Consider the following 15113-nt stretch of genomic DNA (forward strand, 5'->3'; position numbering starts at 1 on the left):
TGCGGGCAGTGTGCACATAGCCTGTCTTCTCTTGAGAGCCAGGACTGCCTACGGCGGCCTTTCTTAACACATTGTTCCTAGGCTGTCATTGAAAATAAGAATAAGAATAAATAACTGACTTGCATAGTTAAATAAATGTAAGAAATAAAAGATTCCAGGCTTCATCCAATTGCATTGAGGAGTATACCACCTCGGTCACCAGTTTCATCAATTAGTGGACTGATGATGACGTCATCTACATATCCCAACCAGAAGCCATTGATAAAGGCTAGACCTGCTGCTTTCATGGAGTGCGATACTAATCCGGACAATTGTAAGAAATCTCGTTATGCCCTCAGACGAACCATCAAATAGGCGAAGATTGAATCCTACTACACTGGCTCTGACGCTCATCAGATGTGGCAGGGCTTACAAACTATTACGGACTACAAAGGGAAACCCAGCCGTGAGCATTCCAGTGATGCGAGCGTACCAGATGGGCTAAATGCCTTTTATGCTCGCTTCGAGGCAACACTGAAGGATGCATGAGAGCACCATCTGTTCCGGACAACTGTGTGATCACGCTCTGAGTAGCCGATGTGAGCAAGACCTTTAAACAGGTCAACATTCAGAGTAGCGTATTACTCGGAGCACGAGAAAACTGGTACAACACTTCCACTGACGGTTGGCACAAATACAACATATTTTAGACCATGTGCCCTAATATGCTAATGAGCCCCAGCCAGCACATTGCTCCCACCTACATTTCAAAGTGCACCAATGATTGTATTTAATGCTGAGTTTATAACCAAGTGGAAATTGAGAATTTACCAGATACGACTAGGAAAAATCCACTGAATTGCCCTCCAACTGGTAAATACTAGTGGGAAACGTGTCTATCATCGCTGAGCTCCGACTTCTTCCCTATGCTGACCTCTGACCTCTGACATGACCTCAATAACAGCATTTGTTTTGCAGGTAAACAGAACAACAAAACACTATTTATAAAAAATTATTTATTAGTATGGTTTTTTAACTGTATTATTTGTTTACAAGCATGATAGCTGTACTTTTAGTTTATGGTTAACACAGCTTGTTCAAAGCACATGAATGCATCCAACTGGTATTTACAGCTTCACAACTGGTACATTCCCATATCCCAAATTTTTACGAACACATGCTTCGTAAACAACGGGTCTAGACTTAAAAAAACACATTTTATTGTCATTTTAATTTATTTTAATTTATGTTTGGTGTAGGCCTGCCTTGGCAAGTATTCAAAGCCGTGTAATTCTCTCTCTGACATTACACCGATAACTTGCTTGTAACAGATGACATTCATATACTTACTATCTCTGAAACTCACTTAGATAATACATTTGATAATACAGTGGTAGAAATACATGGTTATAACATATAGAGACAATACAAAAATGCCAATGGGAGTGGTGTTGCGGTCTATGTTCACAGCCACATTTCTGTAAAGCTAAGAGAGGATCTCATGTCAAATAGTGTTGAAGTAATATGGCTAGAGATTCACCTGTCTCATCTAAAGCCCATTCTTGTGGGAAGTTACTATAAACCATCAAGTGCTAACAGTCAGTATCTAGATAATATGTGTGAAATGCTTGATAATGTACAGTGCATTCAAAAAGTATTCAGACCCCTTGACTTTTCTATTTTTTTTACAGCCTTGTTCTAAAATGAATTACATAGTTTTTTCCCTTATCCATCTATACACAATACCCTATAATGACAAAGCAAAAACAGATAGGTAGAAATTTTAGCAAATGTATTCAAATTTAAAACAGAAATATCACATTTACATCAGTATTCAGACTCTTTACTCAGTACTTTGTTGAAGCACCTTTGGCAGCAATTACAGATTCAAGTCTTCTTGGGTATGATGCTACAAGCTTGGACACCTGTATTTGGGGGGTTTCTCCCATTCTTCTCTGCAGATCCTCTCAAGCTCTGTCAGGTTGGATGGGGAGCATCGCTACACAGCTAATTTCAGGTCTCTCCAAAGGTGTTCGATCGGGTTCAAGTCCAGGCTCTGGCTGGGCCACTCAAGGACATTGAGACTTGTCCCAAAGCCGCTCCTGCGTTGTCTTGGCTTTGTGCTTAAGGTCGTTGTCTTGTTGGAAGGTGAAACTTTCCCCCAGTCTGAGGTCCTGAGTGCTCTGGAGCAGGTTTTTATCAAGGATCTCTCTGTACTTTGCTCCTTTCATCTTTCCTTCGATCCTGACTAGTCTCTCAGTACCTGCCACTGAGAAACATCCCCACAGCTTGATGCTGCCACCACCATGCCTCTCTGTAGGGATGGTGCCAGGTTTCCTCCAGATATCATGCTTGGCATTCAGGCCAAATAGTTCAATCTTGTGTTCCGACTGTGTTCTTGGTGACCTCCAATGCATCAAAAATGTTTTGGTACCCTTCCCCAGATCTGTGCCTCGATACATTCCTGTCTTGGAGCTCTGCAGACAATTCCTTTGACCTCATGGGATGGTTTGTGCTCTGACATGCACTGTCAACTGTGGGACCTTATATAGGCAGGTGTGTGTCTTTCCAAATCATGTTCAGTCAAGTGAATTTACCACAGGTGGACTGCAATCAAGTTGTAGAAACATCTCAAGGATGATCAATGGAAACAGGATGCACCTGAGCTCATACTCAGGTCTCATAATAAAGGGTCTGAATAGTTATGTAAATAAGGTATTTACCTTTGTCTCAATATCCTTGTTTTTGCTTTGTCATTATGGTGTATTATGTGTAGATTGATTAGGGGGAAAAAACAATTTCATCCATTTTAAAATAAGGCTGGAAAGTAACAAAATGTAGAAGAAGTCAAGGGGTACTTTCCGAAAGCACTGTGTACGTGTCCAAAAAAACTAATTTCCAGAGCTTTCCCTCAATGCCAGTAAGACCGAGCTGATCGTCAACTACAGGAAACGGGGGCGAACTCACCCCCATCCACAATGACGGGGCTGCAGTGGAGTAGGTCAAGAACTTCCTCTGTGTCCCAATCACTATGGACCTAAAATGGTGCACAACACACACGCACAGTCATGAAGAATCCTCAAAAAGTTATACAGCTGCACCATTGAGAGCATCTTGACTGGCTGCATCGCTGTTTAGTATGGCAACAGCACCGCTCAAAATCGTGTGGCGCTACAGACGGTGGTTGCGGACAGCCAAGCACACCACTGGGGCGGAGCTCCCTGCCATCCAATACCTCTATATCAGGTGGTGTGAAAGGAAGGCCCAGAAAATCATTAAAGACTCCAACCAGCCATGACATAGCAGCCAGGTCACCTGTGATACAAGTCAGTATTAGACAACCATCGGTGTCTTAGGACGTCGGGAGTTGCCGTTCGAAATTTGACGTTTGAGAAACATGGATGAGCGTCATATTCTGACGGGAGATTGTGAGAGCTTGTTGGACATAGACTGTTCTCTCTGCTTCCGCATGGCAAATGGTACCGGTGCATCAAGTCTGACACCAAAAGCCATAAGACCGCTAAATATATATATTTTTTGCACTATCTATGCACACTCACAGGACTATACACTCACACACACACACACACACACACACACACACACACACACACACACACACACACACACACACACACACACACACACACACACACACACACACACACACACACACACACTCATTCACTCACTTAATTTGCTCACACACACACAACATGCACATACATTTATACTGACTCTACACAAACACACACACACTCATATACAATCAGAATATACGCTGCTGGTACTGTTTATCATATATCCTGATGCCTAGTCACCTTACCCCTCTACATATTTACCTCTATCCCTCCAGTATCCCTGCACATTGTAAATATGGTATTGGAACTGACCCTGTATATAGTATAATTAATTAGCTTCTTACTTTCTCCTGTTCTTCTTATTTCTAATTTGTATATATTTTGTGTGTTTTTGTTCTACCTTGTGTTATTTTTAGTGTTACATTGTTATAGATAACTGCATTGTTGGGTTTAGAGCTGCAAGAACGGCCTTTCACTGTACTTATGCACGTGACATTAAAGCTTGAAACTATGACAAATATAATAATTTGTCTTGAATAGATTTTTAACAAAGCTGAGATGTACTTTGAAGTCCAAAGTGTAGGAATAGAGGTAAAGTAAGTTACTGACACAGATATGGTGGCTTAGCAGGGCGATTGGAATGCAGTGAACCAAGAGGTTGTGAGTTCAGATCCAAGGTAAGGATGTTGTTGAAAAATACATACTGTATAAACAGATGTAAGGGAAAGGGGGATACCTAGTCAGTTGTACAACTGAATGCCTTCAACTGAAATGTGTCTTCTGCATTTAACTCAAACCCTCTGAATCAGAGAGGTGTGGGGGGCTGCCATAATTGACATCCACGGCTTCGGTGCCCGGGGAACATGTACACAATGTAGTTATGTCAAATATAAGTTTAAAACACTGTGTGTGTATAATAACGGCACATTTTTGTTTGCAGGATATCAACAGTGTAATCTCATGTTAAAATTGAATCCATATGTGAAAGGTTATGCAATCACAAGTGAAAATCCACGTGTACCTTCGTGAGGAATATCATCAAGTGAAGTGTAACAAAAAAACACATGGTTTCACATGACTTCAAAAAATGCTCCACTCACTACTATCCCCCATCTTCGCTCCCTTCTTCAAAAAAAAACACCCTCTCCCCTCCTCTCCTCCTCACACAGTCAGATGATTAAAAATACCTTTAAATGTAGGTATTAAAACATTATTCTCTGTCCTTGTAGTAAATGTAGCGTTGAAAGGAGTGGCCAGCCAGTCATCACTGTATGGGGATGGCCAGGCTCACAATGCCGTTGATGGGAACAGAGAATCAAACTATCACAACAGATCCTGCACCCACACTGAACAGGAGACCAACCCCTGGTGGAGAGTGGACCTGCTGGATGTGTACAGAGTGACAGCTGTCACCATCACCATCAGAGGAGATGTTGTTCTGAGAGACTGAATGATAATGAGATCCACATCGGTAACTCAAAGGAGAACAACGGCATCAACAACCCCAGGTGATACATAGACATCTGTAGAATTGTATGTCCTGTCTTGAAGGAATTTGGATAAGTTGGTCTTCATCCATGCTTCTGTAGATATTCTATGGCTAAACAGTATATTGAACAGACTGATGGTTTTCTTTATGGTAAATTGTAGAGCTGCCTCATTCACTCTCATTATATTTTTCTCTCTCTATGTGTTTCACTCTCTCTTTCAGATGTGTTGTCATCTCCCACATCCCAGCAGGAGAGACCAACACGTTCCAGTGTAATGAGATGGACGGTCGCTATGTTGTTGTGGTCATCCCTGGACAGAACAAGATTCTCACTCTGTGTGAGGTGGAAGTATATGGCACTCCTGCAGGTAATCATCTGTAACTGTCATCAGTCTTCACATTCATCCTCAAGTCAAGTTACATGACTTTTATATGGTAGAACATCAATGTTCAGGAAGTGGAATTAGTGTGCTTGTTATAATCACTGTGAACTCTTGACCTATCACGTTTCAGGTAAGACCAAGATGCAGACAACGTCGAAGTAACAACAGTTTATTAATCCAACAAGGGCAGGCAAAAGACAGGTCAAGGGCAGCCAAGGGTCAGTAATCCAGATAGGTGGGGTGAAGGTACAGGATGGCAGGCAGGCTCAGGGTCAGGAGTGGCAGAAAAGGTCAACACAGGGAAAACTAGAAAACAGGAACAATCGAGAGACAGGGACAGAGGGAAACTCGCTGGTAGGCTTGACAAAACAAAACGAACTGGCAACAGACAAACACAGAACACAGGTATAAATACACAGGGGATAATGGGAAAGATGGGCAACACCTGGAGGGGGTTGGAGACAATCACAAAGACAGATGAAACAGATCAGGGTGTGACATAACCTCTATTTAAGACCCATCCACCCCTCTCCCCACCAATACTCCTCTCACAACTACTATCCCTGTCACGGCTTTCTTCCTGGGATGAAGGAGAGGACCAAAATGCTAGTGTTCAACATGTTTAATAGACGAATAAACAGTAACACTAATACAAGTAACAAAATAACAAATGTGAAAACCGAGTCAGACCTATCTGGTGCAGACAAAAAACACAGAGACAGGAAACAATCACCCACAAAATCCCAACACAAAACAAGCCTCCTATATATGATTCTCAATCAGGGACAACGATTGACAGCTGCCTCTGATTGAGAACCATATTAGGCTGGACACAGAAACAGACAAACTAGACACACAACATAGAATTCCCACCCAGCTCACGTCCTGACCAACACTAAACAAGCAAAACACATAAGAACTCTGGTCAGGACGTTACAATCCCCCCATATTTTAAATATGTAAAATGCCTACACTGTAAGATTATTGACAATAACTGGTCATATCTGTATTAAAACATCCTTCTCTTTATCCCTGTAGTAAATGTAGCGGTGAAAGGAGTGGCCACCCAGTCATCACTGTATGGGGATGGCCAGGCTAACAATGCCATTGATGGCAACAGAGAATCAAACTATCACAAAAGATCCTGCACACACACTCAACAGGAGACCAACCCCTGGTGGAGATTGGACCTGCTGGATGTGTACAAAGTGACAGCTGTCACCATCACCAACAGAGGAGATGTTGTTCCTGAGAGACTTGATGGTGCTGAGATCCGCATCGGTAACTCTCTGGAGAACAATGGCATCAACAACCCCAGGTGATACATAGACATCTGTAGAATTGTATGTCCTGTCTTGAAGGAATTTGGATAAGTTGGTCTTCATCCATGCTTCTGGAGATATTCTATGGCTAAACAGTATATTGAACAGACTGATGGTTTTCTCTATGGTAAATTGTAGAGCGGCCTCATTCACTCTCATTATATTTTTCTCTCTCTCTCCATCTCTCTCTCTGTGTTTCACTCTCTCTTTCAGATGTGTTGTCACCTCCCACATCCCAGCAGGAGAGACCAACACGTTCCAGTGTAATGAGATGGACGGTCGCTATGTTGTTGTGGTCATCCCTGGACAGAACAAGATTCTCACTCTGTGTGAGGTGGAAGTATATGGCACTCCTGCAGGTAATCATCTGTAACTGTCATCACTCTTCACATTCATCCTCAAGTCAAGTTACATGACTTTTATATGGTAGAACATCAATGTTCAGGAAGTAGAATTAGTGTGCTTGTTATAATCACTGTGAACTCTTGACCTATCACGGTTCAGGTAAGACCAAGATGCAGACAACGTCGAAGTAACAACAGTTTATTAATCCAACAAGGGCAGGCAAAAGACAGGTCAAGGGCAGCCAAGGGTCAGTAATCCAGATAGATGGGGTGAAGGTACAGGATGGCAGGCAGGCTCAGGGTCAGGACTGGCAGAAAAGGTCAACACAGGGAAAACTAGAAAACAGGAACAATCGAGAGACAGGGACAGAGGGAAACTCGCTGGTAGGCTTGACAAAACAAAACAAACTGGCAACAGACAAACACAGAACACAGGTATAAATACACAGGGGATAATGGAAAAGATGGGCAACACCTGGAGGGGGTTGGAGACAATCACAAAGACAGATGAAACAGATCAGGGTGTGACATAACCTCTATTTAAGACCCATCCACCCCTCTCCCCTCCAATACTCCTCCCACAACTACTATCCCTGTCACGGCTTTCTTCCTGGGATGAAGGAGAGGACCAAAATGCTAGTGTTCAACATGTTTAATAGACGAATAAACAGTAACACTAATACAAGTAACAAAATAACAAATGTGAAAACCGAGACAGACCTATCTGGTGCAGACAAAAAACACAGAGACAGGAAACAATCACCCACAAAATCCCAACACAAAACAAGCCTCCTATATATGATTCTCAATCAGGGACAACGATTGATTGGCCTCTGATTGAGAACCATATTAGGCTGGACACAGAAACAGACAAACTAGACACACAACATAGAATTCCCACCCAGCTCACGTCCTGACCAACACTAAACAAGCAAAACACATAAGAAATCTGGTCAGGACGTTACAATCCCCCCATATTTTAAATATGTAAAATGCCTACACTGTAAGATTATTGACAATAACTGGTCATATCTGTATTAAAACATCCTTCTCTTTATCCCTGTAGTAAATGTAGCGGTGAAAGGAGTGGCCACCCAGTCATCAATGTATGGGGATGGCCAGGCTAACAATGCCATTGATGGCAACAGAGAATCAAACTATCACAAAATGTCCTGCACACACACTGCACAGGAGACCAACCCCTGGTGGAGAGTGGACCTGCTGGATGTGTACAGAGTGACAGCTGTCAGCATCACCAACAGAGGAGACTGCTGTTCTGAGAGGCTGAATGATGCTGAGATCCGCATCGGTAACTCACTGGAGAACAATGGCATCAACAACCCCAGGTGATACATAGACATCTGTAGAATTGTATGTTCTGTCTTGAAGGAATTTGGATAAGTTGGTCTTCATCCATGCTTCTGTAGATATTCTATGGCTAAACAGTATATTGAACAGACTGATGGTTTTCTTTATGGTAAATTGTAGAGCGGCCTCATTCACTCTCATTATATTTTTCTCTCTCTATGTGTTTCACTCTCTCTTTCAGATGTGTTGTCATCTCCCACATCCCAGCAGGAGAGTCCAACACGTTCCAGTGTAATGAGATGGACGGTCGCTATGTTGTTGTGGTCATCCCTGGACAGAACAAGATTCTCACTCTGTGTGAGGTGGAAGTATATGGCACTCCTGCAGGTAATCATCTGTAACTGTCATCACTCTTCACATTCATCCTCAAGTCAAGTTACATGACTTTTATATGGTAGAACATCAATGTTCAGGAAGTAGAATTAGTGTGTTTGTTATAATCACTGTGAACTCTTGACCTATCACATTTCAGGTAAGACCCAGATGCAGACAACGTCGAAGTAACAACAGTTTATTAATCCAACAGGGGCAGGCAAAAGACAGGTCAAGGGCAGCCAAGGGTCAGTAATCCAGATAGGTGGGGTGAAGGTACAGGATGGCAGGCAGGCTCAGGGTCAGGACTGGCAGAAAAGGTCAACACAGGGAAAACTAAAAAACAGGAACAATCGAGAGACAGGGACAGAGGGAAACTCGCTGGTAGGCTTGACAAAACAAAACGAACTGGCAACAGACAAACACAGAACACAGGTATAAATACACAGGGGATAATGGGAAAGATGGGCAACACCTGGAGGGGGTTGGAGACAATCACAAAGACAGATGAAACAGATCAGGGTGTGACATAACCTGTATTTAAGACCCATCCACCCCTCTCCCCTCCCATACTCCTCCCACAACTACAATCCCCCCATATTTTAAATATGTAAAATGCCTACACTGTAAGATTATTGACAATAACTGATTTTTATCAAATCAAATCAAATGCTTACTTACTAGCCCTTAACCAACAGTGCAGTTCAAGAAAGAGTTTTAAGAAATTATTTACCAAATAAAGTAAAGTAAAAAATAATTAAAAGTAACACAATAGAATAACCAATAAAGAGGCTATATACATGGGGTAATTGTACAGTCAATCTGTGGGTGTACAGGTTAGGTGAGGACATTTGTACATCTAGGTAGGAGTGAAGTGACTATGCATAGATTATAAACAGTGAGTTGCAGCAGTGTAAAACAAAGAAATGGAGTGGGTCTCAAAGTAAATAATCTGGTGGCCATTTGATGAATTGTTCAGGGGTCTTATGACTTGGGGGTAGAAGCTGTTAAGGAGCGTTTTGGTCCTAGACTTGGTGCTCCGGTACCGCTTGTCGTGTGGTAGCAGAGAAAAGAGTCCATGACTTGGGTGACTGGAGTCTTTGACAATTTTTACTGACACCGCCTAGTATATACAGTTGAAGTCGGAAGTTTACATACACTTATGTTGGTGTCATTTAATCTCGTTTTTCAACAACTCCACAAATTTCTAGTTAACAAACTATAGTTTTGGCAAGTCGGTTAGGCATCTACTTTGTGCATGACACAAGTAATTTTTCCAACAATTGTTGACAGGCAGATTATTTCACTTATAATTCACTGTATCACAATTCCAGTGGGTCAGAAGTTGACATACACTAAGTTGACTGTGCCTTTAAACAGCTTGGAAAATTCCAGAAAATTATGTCATGGCTTTAGAAGCTTCTAGGCTACCTGACATAATTTGAATCAATTGAAGATGTACCTGTGGATGTTTTTCAAGGCCTACCTTCATACTCGGTACCTCTTTGCTTGACATCATCGGAAAATCAATTGAAATCAGCCAAGACATCAGAAAAAAAACTTGTAGACCTCTACAATTCTGGTTCATCCTTGGGAGCAATTTGCAAATGCCTGAAGGTACCACGCTCATCTGTACAAACAATAGTACGCAAGCATAAACACCATGGGACCATGCAGCCGTCATACCGCTCAGGAAGGAGACGCGTTCTGTCTCCTAGAGATTAACATTCTTTGGTACGAAAAGTCCAAATCAATCCTAGAACAACAGCAAAGGACCTTGTGAAGATGCTGGAGGGAACGGGTACAAAAGTATCTATACCCACAGTCAAACGAGTGCACATATGCACATTTGTGGCCTGCTGGAGGTCATTTTGCAGGGCTCTGGCAATGCTCCTCCTTGCACAAAGGCGGAGGTAGCGGTCCTGCTGCTGGGTTGTTGCCCTCCTACGGCCTCCTCCACGTCTCCTGATGTACTGGCCTATCTCCTGGTAGCGCCTCCATGCTCTGGACACTACGCTGACAGACACAGCAAACCTTTTTGCCACAGCTCGCATTGATGTGCCATCCTGGATGAACTGCACTACCTGAGCCACTTGTGTGGGTTGTAGACTCCGTCTCATGCTACCACTAGAGTGAGAGCACCGCCAGCATTCAAAAGTGACCAAAAAATCAGCCAGGAAGCATAGGAACTGAGAAGTGGTCTGTGGTCACCACCTGCAGAATCACTCCTTTTTTGGGGGTGTCTCGCTAATTGCCTATAATTTCCACCTTTTGTCTATTCCATTTGCACAACAGCATGTGAAATTTATTGTCAATCAGTGTTGCTTCCTAAGTGGACAGTTTGATTTCACAGAAGTGTGATTGACTTGGAGTTACATTGTGTTGTTTAAGTGTTCCCTTTATTTTTTTGAGCAGTGTATATTAATTTTTTCACTAACCTTCTCAGAATTCTTCAGATGACAGTCCTGTAACATCATATTACACAATTCATATAGAGTTTGTTCGAAAATGTGCATATTTAGCGGCACAAATCGTGCTTATACATTGAGAATAGTGTCCAAAATCTCAAGCAATCTGTCCGGCGCCATCTTGGAACGGCACCTATTCTTATCGAAAACTATTCATAAACTTGACAAAAAAAATACAGGTTGGACAGCAATTGAAAGACAAATTAGTTCTTAATGCAATCGCTGAATTACATTTTTAAAATTAACGTTACTGCGCAATACAGGCTGCGATAACGCAAGGCTACACTGCAAGAAATGGTGTCTCATGCATTTTACTTTTTTCAACAGAACAATGAATTAACAGCATAAAGACTGCTTACTATTAGCTGAGCTTCCATCAGAATCTTGGGCAAGGTGTCCTTTCTTCAAAACAATCGTCTTTTGGCTGAAAGATGTCCTCTTGTCCTGTCGAATTAGCCGCTAACGTTAGCCACCCACTGGAGAGGAGTCCAACTCGTGAACGCGCGTCACATTGAAATCCAGGAAAATCGCAATAAACTGCTATAAGTCGGATTAAATTAACTACCTTATGATGTCTTTAACACCTATAACGAATAAAAACATGACCGGAGATATAGAACTACTAAAACGAAAGCGTTTGCAGGACGTCATTGTGATGTCTTCTTGCGCCAGGCGCACCGTTGAAAAGGACGGTACATCCGTTCCACGGTCTTATATAAGGCCCCAGATTGCGCCATCGACTCCATTCAAATTCTCACCGCTTACTGACATCTAGAGGAAGGCGTATGCAGTGCATGTAGTCCGATGGCTTACATGGGGACTTATAAACTGACCTTAGAACAGGGACCTCGATTTCTGAAATCTCACTCCCTGACAGGAAATGTGCTGCAGAAAGAGTTCTGTTTCACTCAGAGAAATAATTCAAACGGTTTTAGAAACTAGAGAGTGTTTTCTATCCAATAGTAATAATAATATGCATATTGTACGAGCAAGAATTGAGTACGAGGCAGTTTAATTTGGGCACTATTTTTTCCAATGGTGAAACAGCGCCCCCATATTGACAAGAAGTTATCCTCTACTGCTTCTCTCTCCCGGATCCGGGATCCTCCCCATCAAAAAAGCTGACTAGCATAGCCTAGCCTAACGGGACAGGGATATCATATAATATAATTTCATGAAATCACAAGTCCAATACAGCAAATGAAAGATAAACATCTTGTGAATCCAGCCAATATTTCCGATTTTTTAAGTGTTTTACAGCGAAAACACAATATATATTTCTATTAGCTCACTACAGTAGCCAAACACACAACGCAATTTACTCCCCGCCAAAATAGCTTGCACAAAACCGACAAAATAGAGATAAAATGAATCACTAACCTTAAACAACTTTATCAGATGACAGTCTTATAACATCATGTTATACAATACATTTATGTTTTGTTTGAAAATGTGCATATTTTGAGCTGCAAATCATGGTTATACATTGTGAATATGTAGCAACAATTCACTAGAATGTCCGGAGATATTTTGGACACTCACCTAATCTGACCAAAGAACTCATCATAAACTTTACATAAAAATACTTGTTGTATGGCAAATGAAAGATACACTGGTTCTTAATGCAACCGCTGTGTTCGATTTAAAAAAATAACTTTACCACAACATACAGCATGCGTTATTGTGAGACAGCGCTCACCAACACGGCGGAGAATAGGAGTCAACATATTACACAGAAATACGAAATAACATCATAAATGTTGTCTTACTTTTGCTGTTCTTCCATCAGAATATTGTGCAAGGAGTCCTAGGTCCAGAATAAATCGTTGTTTGGTTTTAGAATGTTCTTTTCTTCTGTCGAATTAGCAACTTTGGCTAGCCATGTCGAGCTCACGTGTCCATCATCTCTTGACGCATGGAACGAAAAATTCCAAAATTCCCAATAAACGTTGAATAAACTGATCAAACTCGGTTGAAAAATACTACTTTATGATGTTTTTCTCATATGTATCAAATAAAATCAGAGCCGGAGCAATTCGCCGTGTATACCGAACGCTCTTCAGAAGACAATGTCGAGGTCCCCCGGGCGCCGTCGAAAACAAACAAAATACCGGACCTGCCACTCCAAAAGCTCTTATTCGGCCTCAGATCAAGCTAGACACCCCATTCAACCTTCCACTGCCTGTTGACATCTAGTGGAAGGCGTATGAAGTGCAGACATATCGATAAATTAAAGCCAGTTGAATAGGCAGGCCCTGAAACAGAGCCTCGTTTTCAGATTTTTCACTTCCTGTATGGAAGTTTACTGCCAAATGAGTTCTGTTTTACTCACAGATATAATTCAAACAGTTTTAGAAACTTCAGTGTTTTCTATCCAATAGTAATAATAATATGCATATTGTATGATCTAGAACAGAGTACGAGGCCGTTTAATTTGGGCACGATTTTTCCCAAAGTGAAAACAGCGCCCCCCTATTGACAATAGGTTTTAACTTTATCTAGTTGTTTTCTAGATGTCTCCTGGTTCTGTATGTTTATAGTGTTCTATGTGTGTTTTCTTTCTTTCCCGCTTCTCAGCTGTAATGCTCTCTTTTTGAGTGTGGGTTCCTTATACTTTATCTTGGCCAGGTCGCAGTTGTAAATGAGAACTTGTTCTCAACGCGCCTACCTCTTTAACTTCTCTGCGCTACGGATCCCTTTTACGGGATAATTTTCCTAAACAACCGCTGAATTGCAGGGTGCAAAATATTACTAAAAATATTTATAATCATGCAATCACAAGTGAAATATATCAAAACACAGCTTAGCTTGTTGTTAATCCACCTATCGTGTCAGATTTGGAAAATATGCTTTACAGAGAAAGAAATCCAAGCTTTTGTGAGTGTATCAATCAATGCTAGAACAGCTAGCCCCAAATTAGCATGGTCACGAAAGTCGGAAAAGCAATCAAATTAATCGCTTACCTTTGATAATCTTCGGATGTTTGCACTCACGAGACTCCCAGTTACACAATAAATGTTATTTTTGTTCGATAAATATTACTTTTATAACAAAAAAACGCCATTTGGGTTGCGCGTTATGTTCAGAAAACTACAGCCTCGTTCCGGTGATGAAAGGCAGAAGAAAATTCCCAAACGTATCAGATTCACAAATATTACAAAAAATATTTATAATCATGCAATCACAAGTGAAATATACCAAAACACAGCTTAGCTTGTTGTTAATCCACCTATCGTGTCAGATTTGGAAAATATGCTTTGCAACGAAAGCAATCTAAGCTTTTGTGAGTGTATCAATCAATGTTAGAAGAGTTAGCCTTATATTAGCTTGGTTAGCTTGGTCACGAAAGTCAGAAAAGCAATCAAAGTAATCGCTTACCTTTGATAATCTTCGGATGTTTGCACTCACGAGACTCCCAGTTACACAACAAATGTTATTTTTGTTCGATAAATATTACTTTTATAACAAAAAAACGCCATTTGGGTTGCGCGTTATGTTCAGAAAACCAAAGCCTCGTTGGAGCGAGTTCGAGAGCTTCAAGTTCCTCGATGTCCACATCACCAACAAACTATCATGGTCCAAACACACCAAGACAGTCGTGAAGAGGGCACGACAACACCTATTCCCCCCTCAGGAGACTGAAAAGATTTGGCATGGATCCCCAGATCCTCAAAAGTTCTACAGCTGCACTATCGAGAGCATCCTGATTGGTTTGCATCACTGCATGGTATGGCAACTGGTTGGCATCTGATTGACTCGGTACCGGTACCCCCTGTATATAGCCTCGTTATGGTTATTTTGTGTTACTTTTTTTGTTTCGTTTATTTTGTAAATATTTTCTTAACTCCTCTATTTTTAACAGCATTG

General features: G+C 41.5%; 1 pseudogene; it reads left to right on the top strand.

The window, feature by feature from the left end:
• Positions 1 to 3376: 3376 nt before the first annotated feature.
• LOC120030487 overlaps positions 3377 to 15113 on the top strand; it is a 304236-nt pseudogene continuing 292499 nt past the window's right edge.

The sequence above is a fragment of the Salvelinus namaycush genome, chromosome 36 (genome assembly GCF_016432855.1).
Source record: "Salvelinus namaycush isolate Seneca chromosome 36, SaNama_1.0, whole genome shotgun sequence".
NCBI classification, from domain to species: Eukaryota; Metazoa; Chordata; class Actinopteri; order Salmoniformes; family Salmonidae; genus Salvelinus; species Salvelinus namaycush.